The sequence below is a fragment of the Chiloscyllium punctatum genome, chromosome 19 (genome assembly GCF_047496795.1).
Source record: "Chiloscyllium punctatum isolate Juve2018m chromosome 19, sChiPun1.3, whole genome shotgun sequence".
NCBI classification, from domain to species: Eukaryota; Metazoa; Chordata; class Chondrichthyes; order Orectolobiformes; family Hemiscylliidae; genus Chiloscyllium; species Chiloscyllium punctatum.
This window is the reverse complement of record NC_092757.1, coordinates 54,676,756-54,687,309: the sequence shown is the minus strand read 5'-3', so window position 1 is coordinate 54,687,309 and position 10,554 is coordinate 54,676,756.

Below are 10,554 nucleotides of genomic sequence, written 5' to 3'. Positions count from 1 at the left end.
CATCTGCTTTATGATTCTCTCTCTTCCTGCTGTTTTATGGATCTTGACTCACTTTCATCTTTTAAGGCACTCTTTAAAATCTAGCTCTTTAACCAAGCCCTTTGCCTTAAAATATGCATCGTTGTCAAAGCTTTCTTGCCAACATGCCTTGTACTCTTCACAATGTGGCAACAACATGTGCAGAATGTTCAAACCCCCTCATACCCCTCCAAAGTGATCAAACTCTCCCCGGATTATTTAGAGATTGCTGTGTTTACATCTCCTCAGAGTGATTGCACTGTACCCTTCTTGTATTAATCTGAAAGAGATATATTTTATGCAGTTATTGCTTTCAAGAGGCTTATTGGATTAGTTGGAGCAAAATCTTATTTATTAAAATGGCATCATTCATATATTATAATAAACTGGCGATAAATTGCTCAGGAGTTAGAGCTTAACCATTTCCATAAAGAGACTCCAAGCCAAATCTTTTCATCTTGCACTCATCGAGAGTGCAGCTCTAGAAAGTCAAACTTTGAAAGGGAATATCAATTTATACAGCATGAGAAAAGGTTGGAAAATGGCTGACATGGAGCTGCTGCAGGGCTGTTATAAATTGCATCTTCTTTCACTGAGGAAAGGGTCATGGAAGATTGTCGGTTCCTTTTGTATCTCCATGCCAACAATAGTACAACAAATCAATACTGCCTTCTTATGCTGCATACATTGCATGTTCCTTGTTAGACTTTTGTTTCCTGGGTCCCAGTTTTGACTTGACATGTCTTTTTTGCAATGTTTAAATTGACAATTAATTAATTTTGTGTTTTTGTGTTTTGTGTTTGTCATTCATATGATAGTCACAGGCTGAATTGTTTTACAAATTTAAGCTGTCACGACACAAAACTGATATAACATACCTGTTGTGATTAAATGTATCTCTGGAAAAGAACATAAAAATAGTTTGTGATTGTTGGAAATCCAGGGTCAGGCCTGAGATTTTTGATTGGTCTGATTAAAATCACTGGCATTATTTTCAGCCAATTAGAAAGATTATGTAAATCCATGCTTATCCAATGTCTGAGCTTTCCATTGGCCTGACATGTTCCCTATACAAAGCTGTGAGCAAATGATGCTGTGGTATTAGCCACTTGTACCCACCGCTGATACCATGTTGTGTTCTGAAGAAGGGTCACTGGACCCAAAACATTAACTTTGATTTCTCGGCACAGATCTGCTGCTGAGATTTTCCAACAATTTCTCTATTTGTTTCAGAAGTCTGGCATTTTTTTTGTATTATGCATTGATGCTTGGGTATCAAGCACTAGTGGCTGCATTGGGGTACAGTGCTGTTCTCCTATGCTAGTTTAAGAGCTGGTCAGTAGTCTGTGGTGAGGTGAACCACAGTTAGGAATAAACAGAAGAGAATTACCTTTCATAACAAGATGTATTTGTTTTACATTAAAGTAACTGCATGGGGTTATTGTTAAACCCAGACAAATAAACCATTATAATTGGAAATACAGAAAACAAGACTAGCAGGAAACCTAAATTTGTATAATTTCAATATTGTTTAATCTGATGATCTATAAACTTGCCTTCTGTAATCCAAATGCAGCTTGCTTTTAAATTACTGTAAAGTTTAATATTGTCTTTACAGACGTATTCCTTTATTTACCAGTCTTGTTCATTCAGCATTGCTGTTGACCCGTAACAAAATGATTGAATAAATATTTACATTTTATTAATTAGGACAGATCAGATAAAGACAGATTTCATTCCCTAAAGGACACTATTCAATCAGTGACAGTGATTACAGTTAGACAATTCTTTATCCAAAATCCCGAAATCCAAAAAGCTCCAAAATTCGAAGATTCTTTCATGAAGGTTTTCTCTCATTAACAAGGTTGTTTGGCATGCAAACAGTTAACCCAACTCCACACCCACTCGACCTGCATCAGTCAGATGTGACATGGGTGGACCTGGCCCAGCACTGGCAGGCATCGATTCTGTCTCAGGAACCATAATACTCACAGGTGAGTCTGCTGTTTGGTAAGTTTTTTTAAAATTTCACATTAAACTGTTACTTATTCCGAAATCCAAAAATGTCTGAATTCCGAACACCAGCAGGTCTTGAGGGTTTCAGATAAAGGATTGTGTACTGTATATGGTCAGCATTAAACCAACTTAATAATTCCAGGTCATACAGTCATAGAGATGTACAGCATGGAAACAGCCCCTTTGGTCCAACCCGTCCATGCCGAGCAGATATCCCAACCCAATCTAGTCCCACCTGCCAGCACCCGGCCCCTATCCCTCTAAACCCTTCCTATTCATATACCTATCCAAATGCCTCTTAAATGTTGCAATTGTACCAGCCTCCACCACTTCCTCTGGCAGCTCATTCCATATACGTACCACCCTCTGTGTGAAAAAGTTGCCCCTTAGGTCTCTTTTATATCTTTCCCCTCTCACCCTAAACCTATGCCTTCTAGATCTAGACTCTCCGACCCCAGGGAAAAGACTTTGTCTATTTATCCTATCCATGTCCCTCAGAATTTTGTAAACCACTATCAGATCACCACTCAACCTCCAACGCTCCAGGGAAAACAGCCTCAGCCTGATTAGCCTCTCCTTATAGATCAATCCTCCAACCCTGGTAACATCCTTGTAAATCTTTTCTGAACCCTTTCAAGTTTCACAACATCTTTCCGATAGGAAGGAGACCAGAATTGCACACAATATTCCAACAGTGGCCTAACCAATGTCCTGTACAGCCGCAATATGAGCTCCCAACTCCTGTACTCAATATTCTGACCAATAAAGGAAAGTATACCAACTGCCTTCTTCACTATCCTATCTACCTGCACCTCCACTTTCAAGGAGCTATGAACCTGCACTCCAAGGTCTCTTTGTTCAGCAACACTCCCTAGGACCTTACCATTAAGTGTATAAGTCCTGCTAAGATTTGCTTTCCCAAAATGCAGCACCTCACATTTATTCGAATTAACCTCCATCTGCCACTTCTTAGCCCATTGGCCCATCTGGTCAAGATCCTGTTGTAATCTGAGATAACCCTCTTCACTGTCCACCACACCTCCAGTTTTGGTGTCATCTGCAAACTTACTAATAATACCTCTGATGCTCACATCCAAATCATTTATGTAAATGACTTTCTTTTCTTTTCTGGATTAATTCAAATTTCACCATTTGCCATAGTGTGATTCAATCCTATGCGAGTGACTTCCATGATACCATCATCTCTGCCATTTGGAAATAAGTGATCACCCAATTAAGACAGAAATGAGGTAATTTTTTTCACTCAGAGGATCATGAGTCTTTGGAACTCCAGTTGAAGTTGAAACCGGTTCTTTGAATATTTTTAAGGCAGAGATAGATAAGTAAAGGAACAAAAGATTATTGAGGTAGGCAAAGAAGGAATATTTGAACAACCGGGCTGGAATGCCTGGAACACCAGAGCAAACCCAGCTTCAGAGAAGAGAAGTAGCCAATTGACAAAGTCAGCCAGACAATGCTAATTACTGAGTTAGACCCATCAGCCTGATCAGGAATAACATGTTACAGCATTATAGACTTATCAACAAGACAAGGACCCTTAGTCTAATATCACATAGAGGACTGGGAATATCATTATGGAGCCAGAAATCCTGTACTCACTGGTTTCACCAGACTTCAAATTCCCCTGAGAGTAATCACAGCTACAACCAGCAACTAGTGACACTTAAAGAGAGAGCAAGGGAGCAAGGGTATAAAACAACAGCAATGTAGTGCAGGACTGAGCAAGTGACCAGCTGCACAAACTGTCAACTCTCAGCAAGGGCTAAAACATAAGGACATTGAATCCCAGAATGGTTATAGCACAGAAGGCTATTCAGCCCATCAGATCCATGTCGGTTCACTGTAACCATTCCCATTCTTTCCCAGCAGCCCTACAATTGCTATCTTTTTTTTAGCACTTTCAGTCTATAACCTTTTGCAAGCCACGATCAGGATTTATCTCCCCCTGCACTCTGAGACAGTGCACTCCAGATCCAAACCATTCGATGGGTAAAAAAGATTGAAGTGCTGTGAGAAATATTTAAAAAGGATGATCAGGAGAGTTGAAAAGAAATACAGTCTGCTAAAAACAAGGGCAACTTGAGTGAAGCACAAAAATGGACTGATGCTACATATTCTATATAATTCGAAATGAAGAATGCACTTGCCAAAACTGAAACATCATGAATGGATAAAAAGATAATTGAAATATAAGAGAAAAGCATACAGTAGGCACACAGTGTTACAACATTAAATCATCAAGAAATATAAAAATAAATATTTCTGAATTCTACAAATGACAAAAGAAAAATCAGGATAGTGATAAAGTCACTGAAGGAGGTACAAGAGAAACCACAGATAATGACAGCAAAGTGACAGAAATATGGAATACTTAGTTGTTGCCATGGAGGTTAATTAGATGGCCATGTTATTCGAAGAAGTGATCACTTGTAGTGTACTGCCACCTGCAGGAATTACAGTTCAATCAGGCCCATTACATCACAGTCAATGTTTATTAACTAAGGATAAAGATTGATGGTTGAGACTCTGATTCAGGTCTGTTTCTGTTGGTTTCCTTATAATGGATTTTATTGTTTTGGGAATTCCTGTTCCATCCATTTCTGAGTTCCATGTGCAGATGCAGGACCATTGCTCCCAGCCAGTTTGGTGTATAATTTCCAATCCTATTCACATCTAAAGAGATGAAAAGCTGCATTGAAAAATGGAAATACTGTACACTGAATTATTTCACAAAAAGGCAGAGTAATGGAGTTCTGTTATTTCCCAGCTGACCACAGCTGATATCTTGCCCACTTCTACCAGTATGAGGCACTGGGTAAGGGGTGGTTGATGTGACTTATAACACCAAGCCTCCTTTATTTTTGCTTTGGTTTGGGCCTATTTGGTGATTAATGTTAGAAGATGCACCACTGTAGAGTGTGTGTATGAGAGACACTGTTCTGAGATAACAATACGTTTCATTGCATGATAGCAATACACTACAGTTGGTCAGGCACAATTGCTAGGACACTAGGGAGCTGCTCCCCTGAAAGCTGCAGTAGAAGTCCCTGTTGCCACCTCACAACATGCATGGCACAGACATCAAATCCTTCAGAACCACTGCCTCATACAGCAGGAGAGACCTGTCTTTCTGAGTTCTTCTGTCACAGGTGGCTAGCCTTCTATTTAGGAGTTCTGAAGGTGAGCATGTTTCAGAAGGACCTTCTATGTCAGCGAGTTCCACTCAAGTGATCTAATGAATGTGCGCAGTTGGTTACATCACATTATGTGCACAATATCACTGGAGTAGGTAACATACGGGGAGTTAGGCATAAAATGTGTGCCCCACTCAGACTCACTTTTATAAACTGTCTTGCAATTTTTGTTATGACTTATTAAATGAGTAACATAGTGATGCTCAGGCTTTGACAGCAATCATTAAACCGACTAAAAACATGTCATTTGCTGATGCTGAAGTTAATCAATTGAATCATGTGGCAAGAATCAGCCTGGCGGTGATATTTCCAAAAGAAAACTTTATGTACAATAGAGGATGGTGCAAACAGGTTGTTTACTTATATTCACATCTGTTTTGGAGATGTCCAGAATGATTAATATGTCCAGCTAAAAATGTACAATTCAGAATTATTAAGGAGAGCAATTAAACAGAAGGAAATTCTATCACAGCAACTTTCACAAGATTGTAACACTACAAATTATCCATACAGTCAAAATAATAAATCAAATCCATACTTGATCAAATACTTCTATATGACAAAAGCATCTTATACAGTCTTCGAATTATCACAACTAAAAGTTAGAGATAGGATAATAACTTATTTAACCATTTGCTCTCAAAGATGTGGGAAGGCCACTGTGAGACCAATGTGTCGACTGACCAATAGCAAAGAAATACAAGTAGGAAAGTTGAATTTGATGTGATAAAACCTCTGGGAATATGACCATCAAGAACTCTTCAGTGCATTGGAAGTAGTGTTAATGTGGTAAAATAGGCAGAAATTAGGTATGTTTTCATCCCCTCAGGAATAATCAAACCCAGGTGACAAAGTCCCGGAAGGAACGTTTGTCAACAAATCTCTCGAGTGGGACCTGATCTCACAATGTTCTTACTCAGAGGCAAGTGTTGATTCTGTAAAATGATTGCATGATTCCAGCAGTTTGTTCACAGGCTTTGGAATGTTCCAACTGATAAAATGGACAAAATAGAGGACCAGAGAGAGCTTTAGGTTAATCAAGTCCACCTCATTGAGATATCATGCAATGGCATGTACTGTTTATTAGGCCACAATCACACTAGTTTACAATATGCAAAAAAGGAAACTAGAAAACACCTTCTACTAGCTTAGAAGCAACTCCAGGATATTTACCTTTTGTCACCAAAGCTTTCACCTATCATAAATAAAACCAACAACTGGATATGTTGAAAATCTAAAATGCAACAGAAGTTGCTGGGCAAACTCAGCAGGTCTGGCAGCATCTGTGCAGAGAAAGCAGAGGAAACATTACAAGTCCAGGAGTTCTGGTGAAGAGTCACTGGACCCAAACTGTTAACTTTGCATTTTCTCCACAGATTCTGCCAGACTTGTTGAGTTTCTCCAGCAATTTCTGTTTTTCTTTCAAATACCTTCATAGCCTAACATCCATCATCAGCTCATCCAACTGACAGCTTAACTACTTTAACTAGAGATGTTCTCTAACCAGAAATTTGACTTTAACCGGAAATGTTTTCTTTAGTCTGCAATTTGGCAACTTTCCTTTCGAAGTCTGTGCTAAATCCAAACCTATCCCACTTCGCCCATCGGTGGCAGTCTGTGCAAAAGGCACCAACTTTCCATCAAATCAGATGCTCCTTCTCATCTTAACTAACTCTCTGCCTCAGGATTTTACCTCTTTAATAACATTGTTAGCATTTTATTACATGACAACAGTTACTACACTTCAAAAATGTGTTGCTGGTTTTAAAAATGCTTTGGTCGCATGTACTTGGTTGTGAAGGGTGCTGTTTAAACACACGCACTTTCTTTTTTCATGCGCAGTCTGAAGGGTTTACATCTGAATAAAGTCTAACAAATTCAGACCTGTGGTCAATATTCACCACAATGGGAGAGGGTGTCCTATGCATAATACAATTGTAAGCACATTTTCAGAGAACTGGTTCATGATTTTACTCCCTCGAGGGTATCTGCCAACATACAGATAATCAATTCAGCAGCGATGAAAGCTATTTACATTGGATCTGGATTTACTCTCACAGGGAAAAGCAAGCTAGTCTTTCTGGAGCGATAGCTGATGCAGGAGTTGCATCTTTTAAGGCAAAAATTCCTATTTTTATCAGACATGGTCAACAATCCCTGGGGAAGACATCTACTCATTGCTGTCTCTTTGAGAATCTGTTTGGTGTCTTACTCGGGTGATCTGAACCATATCGTGTCAACACTGCTTATGAGAACTACAGAAGGCTTGCTGAAACTGAAACAACCAACAGCCTGCATTTATACTGTGCCTTGAAAGCAGAATATGGCCCTAGGAATTGTATGGAAGTTCACATTAGGAATGCAGACATCCTGTTAGACATGTGCGCAGTTAAAAAGAGTGTGAATAACAGGAATGAATAATGCAATAGTGGATAACACAGGGTGAATTTTGTGAGTATACAGAAATCATAGTTCAGTGTCTGTGCAAGAGCAACATTGTGAAAATGCTCATTATCTGAGTTCCGAGGCTTCATTCATCCAATTCCCACTGGGAGTAACAGAATGGCTGAAAATACCCATGCAATCTTACTGCATAAAAGGAGGCCATTTGGTCCAGTGCGCTCTTGATGTCTTTACGGAAAATGCTATTCAATCAGTCCCATTCCCTAAGCTTTAACCCATAGTCCCTCAAATGTCTCCTTTCCAAAGTATTCATTCAATTCCATTTTCAAAATCCATTCCAGAAAGAAATAACTCATTAAAATCATCTCCTCGTGTCCCCCCAACAGTGTACAATTCTAGGAGTTACATGGTCAATGTATACTGCAGTCATCCCGAAGAATTTATCCTCAACTGATCAAAGAGAAATCCATAAAATCTTTTCAGAGAACTGTCTGCTGATATTTTAAACACAAAGTACTGAGAAAAACACAGGAAATATTTGCATCTTAACAACCCCATAACATGACTGCTGTTTTTCATTCAACTTGGAAATCATTGGATATCGCGATTTAAGCGAGCAGTCTGATTAAAGTACTGACCAGAAAGGTAAGGCAAGAAGAAACTTATAGTACACAGATAGATACCATACCCCCATGGGCAAAAATTCAAATAATATACGTGTATGGAATGAGCTGCCAGAGGAAGTGGTGGAGGCTGGTACAATTGCAACTTTTAAAAGGCATTTGAATGGGTGTATGAATAGGAGGGTTTGGAGGGATATGGGCCAGGTGCTGGCAGGTGGGACTAGATTGGGTTGGGATATCTGGTCGGCATGGATGGGTTGGAGTGAAGGGTATGTTTCCTTGCTGTACACCTCTATGACTCTATGACTCTATTACACGTACAGGCACACATACACACACAGGTGCGCACACACACACAGATACACACACACGCGCACACACACACACACACACCTACAAACAAATGCAATTCAACATTTTATTCCATCATTGTTGCAAACAATAGATGTGTAGAAGTAACATTGCCAGGAATCTTCTTAATGTGATGCTGTTTCACTAACAGAGCAATGGAGTCTGGATTATTATTGTAGTTAATCCCTGTGTTAGAAAGGACAGACCACACTCCCCAGGTCTCACAAGGACATTAATGCTGCTGAAGGAAGCCATTTGTAGTTGTAATCTAAAACCTCCCTTTTGCTGTCAGATCAGGAGCCCCAGAGACAAGGCCATCAAAGTGACATCTCACACACAAGCTGAAAAGGACAGCTTGCTTCCAGCCACCCAAGTTGTCATCAGCCATTAGTGTCAGATTGCTTGGGCCTGCGAGGGAGCACCAGGCAATTACACGAATATTGGCTTTCTGATGTTGCATCAGTTCATGCTTAATGGGACGTTAATTCACAGCAGCTCTAAACCCCCCAACTCATATAATTTGCCTTTTAGCACAACTGATCAAATAAGAGTTCATATGTTTTTCCTTCAATTGTTCATTTGCAAAGGCACATATTTACTCCCTGAGATACGGAGACAAATTCTTCTCCTTAGTGCTTGGGCATTAAGCATGAAGGAGCGCACATCAGCCATGAAAGACCACACTCCCTGCAGCATTTTCTAGCCTTGTGTTGAAATTGAATAGTAAATTATGTGGGCTGATTTAGAACTGTATAATCCTTCCTGTTCAATTCACCAAGTATACTGCAAGCACCAGCACCAAGGGGGAAGATCTCCTCGAAAAATTAACAAATTTACAGAAGGCCATTTGGCCCATCATTTCCACAAAGACTGACAAAGTTCTCTGAGAGATGTTACAACTGCACAGGTTTTTGAAGAGATCTGCCATAATGCAGCTTAGCTCCATTGTCCTCACTTCAAAGATATCTAAATACAGCAATATTTCTCAGTCTACTTACAGACTTCAGCAGTTTGAGTCCCTGATGGTGGGAGTTAGAGAAAACAAAAGCCGTTGCTCAGACAAATCACTGTAGCTGGCAGAATGAAATTGGCAAAGGCGACATACAGTTAGGGAGGGAAACTTGCAATCTGATGCAGTGCCAACAATTTACCACGCTTGGAAGGATATGCTGATGGTAAGAAAACTGACTTAATAATCAATAAGAATCACTTCTTTAGAACTGTTCATGACTCTGAATTACTTTATATTCCTGTAGTTAGGTGTGATTCTAAGTTATCCAACAGTGTTATACATGCGGATGACAGCGAATGAGCTGACATTGATAGTGTTTATCTAAAAATGTTATGTGACAGCCACGATAGCCCAGTTGCAACCAATACTTGATTACCGGTTAAAGGTTGCTGCTGAAATATTACAAATGGTTGGAACGGCAGTCAAAATTGTTGCACAAGCAACTTTTCCCGAACTACACACTTCAAGGAATATAGATTCTACTCTTCCTTGTCTCTAATAAATTGCAGTGCAGCCTTGGATACTGTTTGTCATATTTCATGTCAAGTTATGCCTCATGATCTTTTCTTTTCAGAAATAGACCGCCTGGAACATAATGCTGAGATATGATGACTGTACGCACTGAATGATAATTCCTTCATATGGAATAAGGAGACAGCCTTGGGGATCCTTGGCTCGAGGTTCATCCAGGATATGGGATACTTAAGATAGTGGTGAGGATAACACACATGTTTTATGCACTGTCAGGGCATACTCTGTATTATGATTGAACTGCACCAACAACTTATTATGTTGCTATAAAAAGATTTTAGATTTAGATTTAGATTTTATTGTCTCGTCCTCAAGTACAGGAGTACAGTGAAAAGTGTTTAACGTCATCTCACACGGCACCGTCTTAGGTACAAAAGGTAAAATA